The sequence below is a fragment of the Dioscorea cayenensis genome, chromosome 9 (assembly GCF_009730915.1).
Source record: "Dioscorea cayenensis subsp. rotundata cultivar TDr96_F1 chromosome 9, TDr96_F1_v2_PseudoChromosome.rev07_lg8_w22 25.fasta, whole genome shotgun sequence".
NCBI classification, from domain to species: Eukaryota; Viridiplantae; Streptophyta; class Magnoliopsida; order Dioscoreales; family Dioscoreaceae; genus Dioscorea; species Dioscorea cayenensis.
This window is the reverse complement of record NC_052479.1, coordinates 24,176,524-24,196,250: the sequence shown is the minus strand read 5'-3', so window position 1 is coordinate 24,196,250 and position 19,727 is coordinate 24,176,524.

Genomic DNA, 19,727 nt, shown 5'->3' with positions numbered 1-19,727 from the left:
ATGAATCCATAGAGAAACCCCCTCGATATTCATGTCGATGGTCTTGTGGAAAGTCCTCTACTCGTGGTCCAAGGATTCCCTTGTCCAGTATAAGATATGCCTCGACGGAAGCTCCCCTACCAACCTTCTTCCAAAAGAATGATGATGTCGGAGCCGTAGAACCTCTCCAAAACCCTAGCCAATACCTCTCAAAACCCTAGCCGATACCCTCTCTCAAGTTGGGGAAAAGATGGAGAAAAAAATGCTGAAATCGGGGCTAAATCGGCTTTAAATAGGGCTGGAATCAAGAATCCACACGCCCCTGTGGACGCCCCTGTGGAATTTCCTCACGAGTGTGGGTAATTTCCACACGCCCGTGCGGATTCCCTGAAACCGTCATTTTCGGCCGTTTGTAAACAGTAACTGCTACAGTGAATTACTACAGTACTCTGTCAAAAATACTCCCGAATCCACTTTTTATCGAGGTAACCTAAACGGGCACACGTTTATGCCGTGGATCGCTTTGCTTCTTCAATGACGGATAAGTTGATGGAAATCTTGTTCTATGTGCATAAGTCGGAGTGCTTGAGTGTGACTACCCTTGTGCCCCTCCAAATGGTTGTGCAAACTCAAATACGGGGAGGTTGGCACACACTCTAGCATCTCGCACTCGACTTATATCTTCACGTTTGAACTTTAGAAAGATTTCCTCCAAAACCGGTGCATTGTGATCCACATTGGCTTCTTTCCTTCATAATTGGTTTCACAACCCTACCTGCATAAAAGTAACATAAAAACATACATATTAGTGTAAAAACCCGAGAAAAGTAATGCTCAACATAAGGAAAGAACGCTTCGCATTCATATCGCACAAGCACTTATCAGGGTTTAACCCAGTGCTCTGGTACTATGTGAGAATAGGAAAAATAGTCTGTATATCAATTAGAAAAAAAGTAAAAGGGTATATATTGAGAAATATTAGGGTCTTACGGTATGGGCCCAATATGGCCCATTAACCAAAATAAATTCTAACAAGCCTGAAAGCAATTTTCTAGGGCTTGGGATGGCCATCTTGCATATTCATGCATTGTCGAAACAAACATGCAGCTTGTTATTGGTACTTCTGCGCCCACCCTATAAGCACATTTTTCCATCTTTCTTTAGTGCTACTTTTTTGAATTATCCAAGCAAATATATTTGGTTGTTTCATTATATATGTACATCTCCTTTATTATCACTCACATCATGGATTAGAATAATGAACTTTGAGAGCAGTCTCACAAAGTTGAATCCCATTATTCGTGGAAATTTAACTTAAAATAGACTGCCTAGTTATTTATATAATGTTGAAATTAATTCTTGGAGGATATGTCTTTCTATGTTCTACATAAATGACTTTCATCACAAGTAGCTATGATGGTGAGTTATTGCAATTAGTGTTTGTATCTCCCACAAAAAAGGATATAGATCTTCCTTGTTTTTGAGCCAGAAATGCTTAAAAAATGTTATGTTTGAATTTGATCTTTTAAGACAGAGCTTACCTATTACCTGATCTTGCCAGTGGTATTACAAAATCTTTATATCAGCTATATGATGCTGTTACCCATGATTTGCTGACATCTATGAAGCACGGACATGGCAAAACCAATGATGTACTGGTGTCATGCCGGTGTTTGACACGGATACGCCATGGACATGGTCAGACATCATATCCGACACCCTCGACATGCCTGGACCCAATGTAGAGGTTTGGGTCGAGATCGTTGCCGGCTCATTGGAGGATGAAATAGAGGTGGTGAGAGGTGGAGTGATGGAGAGAAAAAGAAGAGAAGCATTATGCATGATGAGGGAGGTGGCAGCTACGATGGTTTCAGAAGAAAGGAGCCTAGCTAAGAGGAGATGAGGGTTGGAAAGATGGAGAGAAGAAGAGATGTACGCGCATTGGTTATGAGGGTCCGAGTAGAGGTTTAAGATCTTGGGTTTCATTTAGAAATCAATCATGCCCGTTGAGATAGGGTCTCATTTAGAAATCAATCCAAACTGTTAATTCTTTTAAAACTTTTTAAGATATAGGGTTTCATTTAGAAATCAATCCTACCCGTTAATTTTTTTTTTAAAATAACACTTTGAAATAATTAACACATATCCATAAAAACATTAACAAAAATTTGTGAAAAAACAACTTTTTATTGGTTAACTATAAAAATTACTTATATTTAAACATGAAATATAATTATTTACATTTATAAAGAGTATTTTTCATATATATATATACATAATATTTTTATGCCATGTCCCGCCATGTCCCGCCATACCCATGTCCTTAATTTTCAAAAATTGCCATGTCACTGTGTCCGTGTCCGTGTCGGGTATCATGTCCCCGTACCCGTATCCATGCTTCAGATGCTGACATCTTCTTGGAGGTAATTACCAACAGTATGCAATGAATTATAAGATTTAGGTTTATGCCATTGTTTCTTTTCCTTATCTTATCTTTGTTTTTTTATAACTGATTTGATACTCGGCATTTCTAGGGATCAATTTGATACATGTTGCATATTGGCAAGAGCAAGAAATGAAGGAAGGCTATTTCCTAGAACTGAATGGCCCAATGAACCAGAACATGTATCGGCAAGAGCAAAAAATGAAGAAAGGCTATTTTCTGGAATTGAATGGCCCAATGAGCCGGAACTTGTATGAGTTTGTTTCATCTTTTTGTCTCCTACCATCCAACTGATTTGTTTTAAATTTATCATTCCTTAGAAGGAGCAAGTGAAGTATTTATATCTACATTTAATAGCCCAAGATTTTGCTGCTAATATACTAAAAAACTTGGAGGTAACAAAGGAGATTGCAGTTTTTACAAACTTATTATTTATGGGCATGTTATTTATCCTTCAGTAAAACATATCTTTGTTGGTAACAAACACATGCAGAGGTCATTTGTTTACCATCGGTGACCCGAGCCAGTAATAACGGAGGTCATTTATTTACCCTCGGTGACCCAAGACCGAATATCAAATGACCGCTGATTATTTCACCGAAAAGGACACGGTGCAAATCGCAGCTTTTCATTTTTCCGAATTTCTTGTCGACAAGGTCAGTGTTTAACCCCCCACTAACAGGGTTGCATATCGTTCATTTAGAGACCAAAATATTCGTATGCATTTCAAAGCCAAGAATACAAAATGATATTAACAAGTAACTTCCAAAAAAATTAATGTAATAATATAAGGTAAATAAATAAATGAATAATAAATAATTAATTATTTAAGTAAATTCAAAAAAATATACCAAATTTTCCAAACCTTAGCCTGGTTTCCATTTTGAAGAAATAGTAACCACAATTCACAATTATTTTCCCAAAAACAAATTCATATAATAACAAAAAGCAATTAAATAATTAAAATAAATAAATAAATAAATACACAAAGATTCCCAAACTTCCATTTTTTGCTGGATTCCCACGTTAAGGGATAGGAAATAACAAGGCTTTCACTAAAACAAACATCTCATGGAAAATAATAATGATAAAATAAAAATAATTAAATAAATATCCAGAATATACCAACTCTTTGAAACCGTTTGAGTAACTAAGATAGTATTTCAAAATCATCATGTTGCATGATTGGATGGTTGGAAAATATTATTATACAATTTTGGTTGATAAGGGAAAATATACAAATATAAATGTTGGCAAGGTAAAAGCTATGGTTCTAACTAAGTCTAAGAGTTATTTATCTAAAACATAAATAATAAAATGTGATGCCATTTCCAAAATAAATTTCAAAGAATAACCAAATAAATTTTCAGAAAATTTGAATAAAATAAATTCAAAACAATAAAATTTTAAATACAAGAGTTCAAGGGATTACTTAATTGATGATCTTCTAAATTCAACAGAAATCCAAGATTATTGCTCAAAGCGGTCCTATAATCCAAGGGAAAAACCAACCAAATGATAAGAATACTTAAACATTGAGAGTTCATGCATAGGCTATAGATGAGCTAGCCTAAATACCAACTCTACAGAATAAAGCAAGAGCTTTTCTAACCCTAACTTAGAACTTATAGCTTTAGTGGAGCAACAAGGGAAAGCCTCACTAGTTAAACTCACTTGCACACAATCCACATTCTAACTAGAGTAGTTTAAACATGCCAAACAAAATATCTAACATCTTAGAAGAGTAAACTCAAAAGGTCGCTAGTTATCTTTCCAGGTAGCTAAAAGGATAAGTCTTTGAAAGGCATGCACAAAGAGCCAAAAATAGCAAGCTAAGCACATATGCTATAAATGCACCAAAATGATATCTGCGTCTACCTCATGTAACCCGGCTACTTTTGGTTGCCTGCCTCTTGAACTCCAATGCTACTCATTGTTGGCTATGTCCTCAAATAACTGTTCTGCCTCTTCAGGATACTTGTTGATCAATGATCCTCCCGCAGACGACATCGATAATCGCCTAGTTTGGTAGTTCGATCGGTTGTAAAGAATTTACAACCTCATCCATGAACTGAACCCACGATGTGGGCACCATCTAAGAAGGTCCTTGAACCTTTCATGTGCTTCGAACAGTGTTTCAGACTCTCCTTACTCGAATGCTGATATTTCTTGTCTATTCTTTGCTGCTTTACTTAGTGGGAAATAGCATGCAAGGAATTCCACCAAGTCATTACATGTCTTGATCGAGCCCGATGCTAGGGAAATAAGCCACCGGTTTGGCGAACCTCTCAAGCTAAAAGAAAATAGTTACAATCTGATTGCATCATCTGTCATTGTACCAATCTTGAATGTCAAATAGATTTGTAAAAATTTTAAGAGATGGGAATTTGGGTCTTCATCCGTTAGGCCATCAAACTGATATGAGTTCGGAATCATCCCTGTAGTGCTAGTTTTAACTTTAAAGTTGTTAGCAGCTATTGCTGGGGCTTGCACATTGAATTCTTCCCCTGTAAATTGCGGCCTCTCATACTCCGATAATGTTCTTCTTTGTTCAGCCATGGTTGTAGATTTTGTGCTGTCACTATCACTATCAGCTTCCACAACTGGCCTCTTCCAGAGTCTTCTCAACAACTTTAGGGCTCTCTCTAGTTCGCTGGTTCCTTCTACTAAATCCGTGGGATTAAATCTGGTTCTCTCTTTGGTCTAATTATACACATTATGGATACAATACAATTGGAGATGTCATTAAGCACACTTGGAAGGAGTGGGAGTATATATAAAAGTTATCTTGATTACTATTTATGATAGGCGCTAAGTATCAATTTTGGATAGAACCGAGAGAATTCAAAGTCCTACTAGCCCCAATAAGCCATGGCGAATAGGTCTAAATCACTAGGAACTTAAGATGGAATTCCTCCACCCCATCACTCAGATGGAATTTAATCATCCTCAATCTCCTATATTTGCCTTTAAGTTTCGAAACCCATATGAGAAGAAATCAATCAAACCCTAAGTCTAATCGTTAATCAATACCTAATTTGGAAACCTAACTATGCCTAACCTCTTATAACATGCATAGATCTATTACAGCATGGTTGTCATCAATGCGGGGGTATATCTTCCTCATCCACATCAACAAAGATAAATAATTAAAGCATGCAATGATCAAGAAAACTAGAATGATATTTATTGATAAATCAAGATTCATAACAATATTCGAGGGACCTAGATATACAATTCCCCTCAAACTGGGTTCTCATGGATCAAAGAAAGTAAACATCAAATTGCAAAGAGATCTACAAGACCAAACAAGAAATAAATAAACGTTCAATGTATATGATAAGTGCTTGAGTAAACATATTTCTTTATATGTTTTACATGCATTGAGCATCCTCTTTAACATGGTTTATGTCTCATAAATTGTATTTGGTGTTCCTTTGTTCAAATAAGGTTGTGAAGGCCTTTAGAGAAGAAAAGGAAGCAAAGATAGGTTATGAAGGCACTTTTTGGGAGTTTTTCGTGCAACATAAAGATCAAGACACAAGAGGAGCTCATACACATGGGATTGTACGCCAACTTTTAAGAGAATTCAAGCTAGATTGTGAGTTAGAAGGGCACAAAGTCAGTCATACTCCCATGTCCCGACTTGTGTGAAGAATTTAAGAGCCTTCCCAATGATGATTACATGACGATAAGCCTTATAGCCTACCACGCGAATGTGTGCCGGTCCATGAAGCCTCAAGAGAAGAGTGTTGTTCACATAACTGGATGAAATTTCCACCCGGTTGTGTGGGCAATTCTGTAGTCAACACCGGCATGTGGAGGCACGTGACAGACATGGGTTTTGTATAAATGGCCCTTTTGCCCTATTTTTTAGGGATTTTTGGACAGCTTTTGAAAGGCAAAGTGGCTAGGGATTAGAGAAAAAGTCTTTGGTGAATTTGGGAGGTGTTCTTCACCAACTTTGGTAGATTTCTTATTCGTCAAAGAATTAAGAAAACCATCGGTGACCTAGCTTTGTAGAAGAATCCTTGAAGACATTGAGCGACACATCATGAAAATCATCACGAATTCAAGGGTGTTTTATTACATAGTTTATATTGATTCATATTTTATTATTTGTTTTGTAATTTTCCCCATGGAGGGCTAAACCCTAGTAGGTATTTGGGTGTGTGAACCCTAGGATCTTATTCTTGTATTGATTTACTTTGTGTTTTCTATTAAATACGAATTTAATGGAGTTTCAATCTTGCTTTCTTAGTACTTGCTTGTCGTATTAATCTTGCGGTTGATAGGTTTGCATGAGTTGTTTGCCTTGGTGAGAAAGAGGTCTCCATTAGGGCTAGAACCTTAAGATTGAAGAGGGTTGAGAGGGTGAGTCATGAGATAGTGGAGTGTCCCCTTTCCCCTTCGATTAGTACATTCTATCTTCATATTCCCCATGCTTAATGCAACAATATTTGGTGTGAGGCATGAGATTGAGAGATTTCTCCACCGGGACCTTGTAGGGGGTTAGGGATCTTTCACCTAGAGGTAGGTTAAGTTTATCCTCAAGAATTGGATGTACTCTTAGGAATCCCTAGAGCTTATTGAGGTCATATATCATGTGAGGTGTTGAGATTGAGCGATTTCTCCACCGGGACCTCTTAGGAAACTAGTTTTAGTGATCTGGAGGAAGGGACTGATTATTTTTGGATTTCTTAGACTTGATTAATTCGGTTTAGAAACACTTGTAAATCTTGTGCTTCATGTTAGATCCTGTGGGAAGCATTGCCCGGGTACTTCATACTCATTGATTGATACTTCTCTTATTTCTACTTTTCTATGTTTGCTTGTGACATTCATACTTTTCGTTGTTAAGTTCATTTCATCATATTCTTGATTCTGACTAGATAACTTAGAAGTAGTTATTACTAATACTTCTGTTCCCTGTAGATTCGACTACCTGACACATTGGGTACTTTATTACTTTGACACTCATGCACTTGCAGGTGGACGGACGCAAGAGGTGTGTTAGTGTTCCTAGACTAACTTTCTCCAGCAGTTCTCTAAAGGTTGGGGATTAGTAGATCCCAAGGTTATTCGAATGACACGTGTAACTCACGCCTCTTTGATAATGATCTTTGAAGATGCCTATCACGCGTAATCTTCTCAAATTATTCTCGTTAATGTATACTTGAGAAATCAGCCAGAATCTGTGAAATATCGATGGAAATATCCTCCAATGCTCTTGCTCTCCAGAAATCCGGCCGTCCTAACTCTTTGGCAAAAGAATCTCCTTTCAAATTGAGAAAACTAGGGTATTTATAGTAATTATCTCTACTACGGCCTCACCACTATCGCTGCGATGCCCGTTGTGAGTGAGTTGTTGCTTGGGCTCCAAGTCATGTCCTGACACGGTCTTTGGGCGTTATACGTCTTGACAACAGCCATTATGGACTTCACAACGGTCATTATGAGGCTGTTATAGCTTCTATATTGCTACCAGTGAGCTCATGCTACCACAACTTGATCACGGCAGTGGTAATTGTAGACAACGAGCGTTACGAGTTCCCATAACGCCCATTGTGAGTCATGGTTTAGCCTTGATTTAGTAACTTGCTTCATTTTACTTCAAAATGTCCTCGAATTCGCTTATTTCTTCCTAAAATAGAAATAAAGGTCTTTGTGAACAAAAGAATGAATTTTCGTCCTAATGAGATGCTAAAAAAGTATAATTTTATGCTAGATGCAGTGTAAATGATATAGAAAATATGATCAATTTAGCACTTATTACATGTATATCGATCTTTCGGGTGAGAGCCTTTTGCAAACCATAGTGTTCTTATTTTCATTCTCCGATCTTTTACCTGAATCTTATGGGTGTGCTTGAAATATCTCAACCCTGAGTTCTAGGCCACGAGGGTTCATCCTTCATGAGATAATGTATCCTGGTGGTTATAGTGAGGCTGACAAATACTTCATGAGAGAGATCAATTCATTGTTATGGCAGTGCTTACGCACGGCTACCCCAAGTTGGATAATTATGAACCTTTATTTTAATTAATTCTAAGTTTTTGCTAAATTTAATTTTCTTTCTAAAATTATTCTATGGTTTCTACAGTATAAGTTTGTGATAGATGAATTTTTTTTATTTTTATAGAACTTGTTTGTAGTATTTGCATGCTATACAGAGTACATTTTCCTGCAATCTAATGCTAAATTATTGTCTTATACATAATTTGTTTAGCTGAAACTATATTTATGTGTTTTGTATTTCTGTAAGTGTAATCTACAATATTGTATTTCCATACATATAATATTGTATACAATATATCAGTACATATACTTATGTACATTGTATTTATGTATGTAGAAATCATGTATATTGTATTTCTATATGCAAAACTTATGTATACTATATTTCATATGTATAATACTATAGATAATATATCTATACATATAATTTTACAGAACTGTGTTTCTTCAAGTTAAAATTCCTACAATTTTATTTCTACAATTTATGTCAGTATTTTTAAATTCTGAAAACCTGAAAATTTGCTTGTATCATACTAATAGCCCTTGAACTTGTTGGGGGAGGCTTTGCTCTCAACTTGCTTTATCCTGAATAGGATTCCTTTTAAAGACTGTAGCACAACACCTTATGAACTTTAGAAAAGAAGAGCCCCACAGCTCAACTACTTTAAAGTGTGAAGATGTCTAGCTATGGTAAAAATCCCTGATCTTAGAACCATTAAGATAAGTCCCAAAACCCTAATGCAATGTTTGTAGGGTATGTTCTAGACAGCAATGTTGGGAAATTCCTAGTTATTAACTCAGAGATGAGTGAAATAGCTAGAAACACCATTATTGAAGCTAGATACGTTGTTTACTTTGAGAATACCTTCCCTCTGAGATCAGCCTCTACTCCCACTCCTTTTATACCTCTAACCTCTAGCTCTACTTTTGGATCAGTTTCTATTTTTTGCACAGGAACCTAGAAGAAGTAAGAGAGGAGTGGAAAGGAACCTAGGTGATGATTTTGTCACCTTCATGACTGAGGATACTCTTACCACTTATTAGGAGACTATAGCTTCTGCTGATTCTAAAAAACAGCTGTAAATGATGATTACCACTCAATCATGACTAACCATACATGGATACTTACTTTGCTTCCTCTTGGGAGTAAGCCTTTGGGCTGCAAATGTGTCTCCATGAAGAAATTATGACCTGATGGATCCATTGAAAACCAAATTAGTTGCAAAAGGTAACAAATAAAAAGAAGGATTTAATTACTTTAACACCCACCCACCAATTGCCCAAACTACCACAATTAGGATCCGTATAACACTTGCCTTTGCTTTTAGCCTTGAAATTCATTAGATGAATGTAAAGACTGCTTTCCTAAATGATGATTTAGAGGAAGGAATTTACATTGAGCAACCTAAAGACATTGTTGTGGCATGCTAACTTGTAAAACCTCTATATGGACTGAAGCAAGCTCCTAAGTAGTGGCATGCTAAGTTTGACTCTATAATCATCTCTTATGGATTTGTTGTAAATAACTATGACAGGTGTGTTTATACTAAACTAGTAGATGACAAATGTGTTATTGTGTGCTTGTATGTTCATGGTTTGCTTATTTTTGGTTCTGATCTTGATCTTGTCTGTGATGTCAAGAATTTTCTGAGCAGTAAGTTTGACATAAAAGATCAAGGAGAAACTAATATTATTCTAGGAATCAAGCTTACTAGAATAGTATATGGCATCACTTTATCCCAATCTCATTACAATGAGAAAGTATTAGGAGGATATGGATATCTAGATTGTAAATTTGTTGCTATACCTTTCGATCCTAGTGTATATCTTAAGAAAGACAAAGGTAAACTTGTGAATCAGGATCTCTATGCTCATAAAATCTCTGATGTATATGTTGAATGGAACCATACCTAACATTGCATATTTTGTATCTAGACTGAGCAGATATACCAGTAACCCAAATCAAGCACATAGGATTGCTCTTGAGAGAGTTCTCAGTTTCCTAAAAGGCACTATGTCTTTTGGACTAAGGTATACTAGTTTCTCTAGTGTGGTAGAGGGATATACAGATGCCAACTGGATATCTAACTCAGTGGATCTTAAATCAACCTCAGGACAAGTATCCCAACTTGGAGAATGAGTTGTCCAATGGAAATCTACTAAGCATGAATTAATTGCGCTTGATTCTGCATGTAAAAAGGCTGAGTAGATTAGAAATTTACTTTATGAGATTCCTCTTATGTCTTCTCCTATACCTCCTATTGTTATACATTGTGATTCTAAATTTGTTATTGAACTGTGCAAGCGTGAATATACTAATGATAAAATGAACAAGCATATGTGGATCTGCCACAAGTCTATATGGAGACATCTAAAGTACAACACTGAGACCATTGATAACATAAAGTTTGAGCTAAATCTAGCAAATTGCCTGATTAAAGGCTTATCGAGATAGATGATAGCAAAGGCATTTAGGGGAATGGGGCTTAGCCATAAAGGTCAATAACAATAGTGACCCTACCTCTTTGAATGGAGATCCCAGGATAGAAATTCAAGGGGAAGCTATTAATTGGTTGACTAGGAGAGCACCCTACACATATCTGAGATATGTATATTATTATCCCATTTCTATGACATGTGCTCTTATTAGTGGTGTAAAGATTGAGCATAGCTCTTAATGAGATAAAAGGTGGGTTAAGAGAGATATTACACTACAAATATCTCTTGAGATCTCACCTACATAGAGATAGCTATCAGGCCGCAGCTATGAGAGTCAATGGGCTAACTCTCTAATAATCTCTATGAAATGGTATCTAGCGCATGGCCAATAATGCGCCAACCGTGTTTATCCAAGTGCAATTAGGAGATCATCATTAAAGTTTAAACCGGGTACCAAAAATTGGGTACCCGATTTAAACCATATCGATATCGGATATCCAGATCCGAATTTAAGTTTTATCTACTCCATTGATTTGTTTTATATAACAAAATTACAAAAAAATATATATATATATATATATATATATATATATACTATATATATATATATATATAAAACTTATAACTTATAAAGAGCATTAAATTCTTATATTATTTTCCACACAACAAACTTCATAACAAAAAATAATAAAGAGTTTTTATCAATCTTAGTCATTACAAAACAACAAATAACTTCTAAAGCATTAATAATGATCATTGGTTGCTAGAGAAAAAAGATTTGGATGGAAATAGAGAAAAAGGGTGAAGGGGCATGTGTTGGGGATGCAGTTGAATTTTATTTTTTTACTTTTAACCGATGATTTAAAAACTGGACCGGATTGGCCGGTTCAACCAGTTCAACCGGGAACTGGCCGGTAAACCGGTCCGGGTTAGTGATATAAACTACAAAAGAACGGACGCGGTTCAACCGGTCAACCGGGGACGTTGACGGACCGGGATTATTGATTTAATTTATTTAATTAATTTATTTATTTTTATAATTAAAAAAACTTATATCAAGTTAATAAACTCATTAACTCCGTCCAAATTTTAAAAAGACAAAAAAGTCAAAAAATAATAAACAAGATGCATAAAAATATTTATATATTATAATTTATTATCATTAATTTATTATGATTAACTTATAATTTTACACTAATCAATAATTAAAATCATTAAAGTTAAAGTGTTAAACCAAATATTTGAATGATTTGGTTTTAATTTTTTAATCATTATTGTTGTTGTTGTATACTTGTAGATTTATATTTTATTTAATTCTTTATTTTTCAATATTTGTTGTATAGTTGTATCCTTGTATATTTGTATTTTAAAAATTTTAATTTTATGTAAAGTTAAAACTTTATGACTTTATAAAGGTAATTTAAATTTGCAATATGTAATTTTGTATCTTTTTTATTATTTTTTCCTTATTATTGAAATTATTTTTTACTTATTTTTAATGTTTTCTTAATTTTAAAATATTTATTTATTTGAAAAAATTAAATCCGGTTGAACCGGCCGGTTCAACCGGTTGGACCGGAACCGGTTGCCTAACCGGTTCGACAACCGGTCCGGTTATTAAAACATTGCTTTTAACCCATGTAGAATTGAAATTTATTAAAATATATAACTCTTTTAAGTTATTAGATTAGGCATTTGGATATTTTTTTTAACTTTTAGTCCTTGTAAAATTTAAATTTATTAATATATATAAAAATATAATAACTCTTAAATAGTTTAGGTAAGGGATTTGCATTTTGTTTTTTGTTTTATTTTTTAGACCATATAAAATTTAATATTATTTTATATCTATATATAAGAATATGCTAAACAGTAAAAAATCGGATCAGATCTATATACTCGATTTTTAATTTCTCCCGACCCGAATCTGACTCGGTATTCATCTAAAAAATTCGGATCGGGTACCGGACCCCTTTTTGGGATCGGGTACCCAAAAAATTTTGGTAAAAAAATCGGATACCGGATTGTATCATCAGATCTAGATTTTTTTACTCACCACTACTTTTTAGTCCCTTCAGTTCATCTGCTGGAATGACCAAAATGGCAGATCCGTCAATTGGAGGGACCAAAAGCACAAATGTGCAAATATGAGGACCAAAAAAGAGGATTTTATATTAGAGAGACTAAAAGGGCGGAAAACGCAAAATAGAGAGACCATTTTGATATTTTGACCATATATATATTAACTTTGGTATAATATCTAAATTTGTCCCTCTACTTTTCTCACTATTTCTTTTTAGTCCCTCTACTCTTGAAAATGAGCCCACTTAGTCCCTCCAGTCTTAGTCTCTTCCCAATTAGTCCCTTTTATTCTTGAAAATACAGGGACTAGTTGGCCCATTTTTAAAACTAGAAGGGACTAAGTGGGCCCATTTTCAAGATTAGAGAGACTAATGTGGAGCATTTCTGAGTAGATTGACCAAAAAGGAATAGTGAGAAAAGTAAAGGGACCAATTCGAGTATTATACCTTAATTTTTATTTTTTATGGAGTTTTATCACTTTCGAATAAGAGATACTTATTGTTCTATAAAAAAATAAACCTCTTGATAAATAATTTGTTTATATACAATGATTTAAATACAAATTATTTGCTTGAACACTACGCCCTTTTATTAATGGTACCAACCCTATTGATATTTAGTTTTCACAATGAATCATTGGACCTCTAAGCAAAAAAGTTTCAAGTACATTAGAAAAACTAAAGACATATTCAAATAAGCACAAATATTTTTTTAATTATAATACCCGAACTGGTCCCTCTACTTTTCTCTCTCTTCCCTTTTGGTCCCTATACTCAAAAATGTGCCCCACTAATCCCTCTACTCTTGAAAATGGTTATACTTAGTCCTTCTACTCTAAAATGGGCTAATTAGTGACTGTGTTTTCAAGAGTAGAGTAACTAGATGGAAAAAGATTAAGAGTAGAGGGACTAAGTTGGGCTATTTTTAAGAGTAGAGGGAATTAGTAAGGCGCATTTCTGAGTAGAGGGACAAAATAAAAGAGAGAAAAGTAGAGGGACCAATTCAGGTATTATACTATTTTTTAGAGTTAGTTTCACTGGTGGCCATAAAATGTTTCATCATCATAACGCTATGGCCACAAATATTTTTTTTTATAACATTGTGGCCACAAAACTATTCTCTGGTTACACTGATGGCCACATTGCCTTGTTTGGGGGCTATTTCTGGTGAAGTTGATGATGTGGCCACAAAACACATGATCCATGTAGGAAGCCTTTGTGGCCACAACATTATAATAATGAAACATTTGTGGCCACAACGTTACAAAAAAAAATATTTGTGGCTATCAATGCGACTGGAGAATAGTTTTGAGGTCACAACGTTACAAAAAAAAAACATTTGTAGCCACAGTATTATAATGATGAAACATTCATTAGTGAAACTTATCCCATTTTCTTAAGATATTTATTAATTAGATGTGATTATCATCCATGGGTAGGGACCTATTGTGGAATCAGATATGAAGAATAGGTATATATCTCTTGTAAGAATAAGCCAATGCTGTTAAATACATAAATTTTAAAAATGAAACATATAAATTATGTAGTCATTAAAGAAGAAAAGAAACCAAAGATAGCATGGCAACATCTGGATCATATATTTTGTTGTGTATTAATCTTGAATTCTTTGAATGAATGAGTCTTAAACCATTCTCTAGTTTTCATAGTTTAAGTGTAGCCAATAGGCATGTGCGAATCAGAAGTAGTTGAACTCCGTCATCCCATGCATCTAGCTATTCTTCTCCTATGTGGCATATTATAAGCAAATACAAGAAGTGGGTTTATGAAGAGGTTAGCCAAATTTTGAAAAAGGATGCGATGTGTTAGTAATAAGTAATAACACAAACAATTGACATTAATTATAAGGGATTTATATTCAAATTAGATAGCACATTATGATCTTGACAACAATCTCTTGGTTTATTAGTACCAAGTCCTCTACATAGGGTATTTTGTATCTTTGTCAATGAGGTGGGTTGGAACCTTAGCTTATACAGAATGAGGGCAAAGTTAGGTTGAGGTATTAATTCTTCATATGTACATGTCTCTCATGTAGTCTATATACTTTATTAAAATAATAATAATAATAATAATAATAATAATAATAATAATAATAATAATAATAACAATAACAACAACAAAGAATATATAATGATACGGTGTGGCAGGTAGGCGCCTCACTCCATACCTAATTGTTACATTTAGAAGAAGTTTATTTTCTCATAAAAGTCCATGCTGATTTGAACGGGGATATACTACTATACTAGAATAATAAATAAAAATTTAAATATCATATCAAATGTTACCTTTTCCAAGAACAGCTTCAAACTTTTAAAAAAATATCAAACTTTGTAATTTTCGTCAATGTCCATTGTAAGAGACCTTTTTTTGTTGTTGCATAAAGCCATTTGCTGCCATTATTGTGGTTTAACATGTCTTGTCAATATTTAGTAAAAATTCTATATGATTCATTTTCATTGCAAATCTGTTAAATCAACTAGTAGATATGTGTAAAATAAGGAAAATAGATTTATTGATTTTGATCATTTTATCTCTTTAAAATATTATGAAAGAATTTTTGTTAGTTTTTTAATGGCTAATAATATAAGCATAACTTCATCATAATTTTGTTACTTATATTTATTTTTTGTTTTGTTTTAAAGGGTAGTTTCCACGCTTAGACTAATTATATTTGCATAAATTAATATAAAGGAAAGAAATATTCTTCTGATGGCAATGGGAGTGTAATTGAGGATAAGAGTATAAATGATACACCTCTACTCGCAAGCTACTTGGGCTCAACTCGGCGAAAACTCGAACTCGGCTCGATTGCGGTCGAGCTGAGCTCGAGTAGTCGAGCGAGCCGAGTTTGAGTATTGTGATACTTGGCTCGAGTGCTCGCGAGCCTAATCGAGCATATATGTATATATATATATATATAATTTTAGATTTATTTGATGAAAAATAAAGGCGAAAAACTTTTGAGCTCGAGCATAATGTTTATGGTCACTTTCAGCTTTTTTGAGCTTAGTCGAGTGAGCTCGAGTAGCTTGATTTGTATACCGAGTCGAGCTCAAGCTATAAAATGAATACTCGATCGAGCTCGAGCCATGTATCGAGTACCGAATTTTTGGTTGAGCTCGAGCTCGAGCTCGTTACTACTCGGCTCGAGCTCGATCGATTACACCCCGAATTGAGGGAATTATTTGCAACCAAAGCAGATAATGTGAGGTTTTACCAAATATTGATAAAGTAGGTATTAAATCACAATAAAATCATAATTCAAGGTGTCATTTGCAAAACCCCACCCAGAAATTTATATGAAAAGGGTTTTGTGCATTAATTTGAGCACCATCCTTCCCATAGGGTCTTGACCAGCACACTTGCAGTCCGTTTGAATGCAAGGATTGATCTCCAAGGAATGGGGATCAATCCTTGTGGCATGTGCATGCCCATGTTTGGGCATGCACCAATGGGATTGGGAATGGGATTAAGGGGACTTCATTCCCTCAAAACCTGGATTGCTCATGCCCCCAATTTTTGGGGGACATGAGCATTCCTTGCCCTTTAACTATCATCTTACCCTTAATAAATAAAAAAAATTATTTTTATAATGCATACAATACCTCCTATAATTAAATCACTCTTTAATTAAATACATCCTATAATTAAATTTTGTCCATTTTATCTTACATAAATGTAGTTAAAATGTATTATTTAATTAAATATTTAATTATATAAATTAAATTGGATAATACTTAAATAAATTAATTATTTTAATTATTATAATAAAAATGTATAATAATTAAAGTGGATATTTATTTAAAATATTTAATTATAATAATTAAAATGAATAATTTTGTTTAAATTATTTTATAAATTAAAAAATTAGTTATGTTTAAATATAATTAATTAATTTTAAAAAATTATAGAAATTAGAGCCATTTAATAATTATTTCTATTACAATTATGATATATTATTTAGTTAAAATATTAGTGGGTATAAAAGTAATTTTACAAAAAATTTCCCTTATACCCTCTCCTATTCCTATCTTTATCCCCTCCAACCAAGTATTACTTTTGTTCCTATCCCCAATCCCCATTCCATATTTCTATCCCCATCCCCATATTTCCATTCCTTCCAACCAAATGGACCTTTGGTACTATTCAATTACCAACAATTCCCAGTAACTGTGCATTACTAGGTTTGTCAAGAATCCTAAACCTAGTAATTACCACCATGGCTTAACTCACCCTCAACTGATTTTCCAAATCATGTCTGATTAAGATCAGCACAAAATCACAAGGTTGCAACTTGCAAGGGTGTGTATACATTACATATCCAAGGTTCATGGATCATCAAATCAAAAAGGAATACATGATTTCTTTGTTTGGCCATTCTCCTGAGAAGTTGTGTAACAAATGCATAATGTCACAATTTAAATTTGGTTAACTATAACTCGGGAATATGTAAAATAGAAAAAACAATCAATGTTGTGGTAGCCTACTATCCTAGTGCATGCCTGCATATATATGTCTTCACTAATATTAATTACACGAGTGGCTTTGCTTACACCTCTGGTTATGTGAAGTATCCCGTCAAAGACATCAAGACGCCCATAGTGCATGCGAACTCTGCAAATCATATGTAGTCATTATCATTCAACCTAATCAAGCTAAAACTGATCATAAGATTAAAGTTCATAGAAAATATGTTAAGTTAAACCCTTTAAACCATCATTTTTAAGGGTGGTTATTGACTTGAACCTTCAAGTTTCATTTGTGAATTTTGCTCCGTTAAAAAATATGTAGACCAATCAAGAGCAAAAGACATCAGACAATGTCCATATTATGCTCCAACTAAAAAAAAAGATAAGCATTGTCTGCCTCAATATATGAAAATATCACAAACATAGCTAATCATCACAAGCATTCATAAATAACTATTGACATACATGTGGGAGATAGAAGATTTTAAGGCTTTAAATTTGAAATTTTAAAGTTTATTTATTTTATTTATTATTTTATAAATTTCTCAGTTATAGTTACCATCATTGCTCCTATTTTAGATCTATACAAATACCTTCTTTTTAGGGTTTGTAATCAATGAATAATCTATAAATCTATTGATTTTTTTCAGCCTTAGGCTTTTATTTTACTCAGTTGTGGGTGCGAGTTCTTACGAGTTCTTGGATTAGAACTGTGTTGGTACGTAACTTCGTGTGAGAGTATTCCGTCATTACTTCTTGTTGCATCATAAACATTCCTACACTTTTCAAAATCCCCTATAAATTCTTGAATTTAAACAATTTACTTTTAACTCCAAAATAATTCTTAATAACTTTTTGAAATTACATATTTACCCTTCCCCTATATCCTTCGCTGGCTAGCTTGAGCTCACGTGTGTGTGAGCCCATCAACAAGCTCTTGGGTTGAAAGATCCTGGGTTCACAAGTGTAAGCTGAGCTTCCTCTTCCTCTTTCTTCAACTCCTATAATACTCCTGAGCTTTCTCTTTCACTTTCTTCCTCCCCTTGCCATGGCAAGTGGGGGGCAAGGTGAGCCACCTCCTGGTTTGAATATTCTCTCCCAAAGTCCTGGGCACAGGTCGCCTCAGCCTCATTCCGCAGTTCAGACAACTCTCCTCTTCACAATGCCCATATTCTTGCTAATCTTAAAGAGTCTGCCACTGATTTCATCAAGCTTGACGGAGATCTCATGAGCCATGCACGTATGGAGTTCCAGTCCTCTCTCTTTGGGAATTTTTTTGCCAAGCCGCCCCCATTTGACCAGGTGAAGGCATCCCTGATGGCTAAATGGGTGGACTACGGCGAGATTCTGATCTCTGATCTACCAAATGGCTTTCTTCTTATCCGTTTCCCTTTGCACTTTGTGATGTAAAAACTTCTTGCTGGAGGTCTTTGGTCGCTCAACGGTATTATTCTTCAACTCTCCCCTTGGCAACCATTCTTTGAGCCTGCGTTTGGCAAGCTCACAACTGCTTCCATTTGGGTTCAATTGCATAACCTTCCTATAGAATTCTAGGATGGTGAGTCGTTGGAAACCATTACCGTTCATTTTGGTCTTGTGATAAAAAAATGATGAAATAACGCTCTCGTTAACCCGGTCCAAGCTCACCCGTGTTTGTATTAAAATTGATCTCTCTAAACCTCTTTGTCGGGGCTTTTGGCTTGGATACGATTCATACCGGATCTTTGTCACTGTAACGTATGAGCATTTGCCTATGTTCTGCTATTCCTGTGGATTCATAGGGCATGGGTCGAATTCCTGCTCCAGTGCGGCAGTGTCCGGGGCTGCTCGGACTTCTCCATCCCTCCAGGATTTTTGGGGGACGGTGGTTCATTCGTCTCAGCCTCCGGATCCAGTTGCCGAAAGATACGAAAATGTCTTGCCCTAATGATGATCCCCAGTTGTCTATGTCCTCGATGGATCATCCGATAGACTCTGATCATGGGCCCTGGATGTTGGTTTCTCGTCGGCACGGCCATGCTTGTGGTCGAGGGACCGACCTTTGAGCCAGTCACGTGACTAATGATGTGGCAGCCATAGAGAATTCTGGCCTCAATCATTCCTATGGTGAGTTAATAGGAGGAACACGTGACACTCGTAGGAACCACGGTTGTGGCGATACCCTTGCTTCTTGTGCCTTTCACGCCGAATTCATTAATACTGATGGGACTCCAAATGGACCATTCATCTGTCATACCTGATCCAGCTGTTGCTTTTCCGTGTGGAGAACCTGACGAG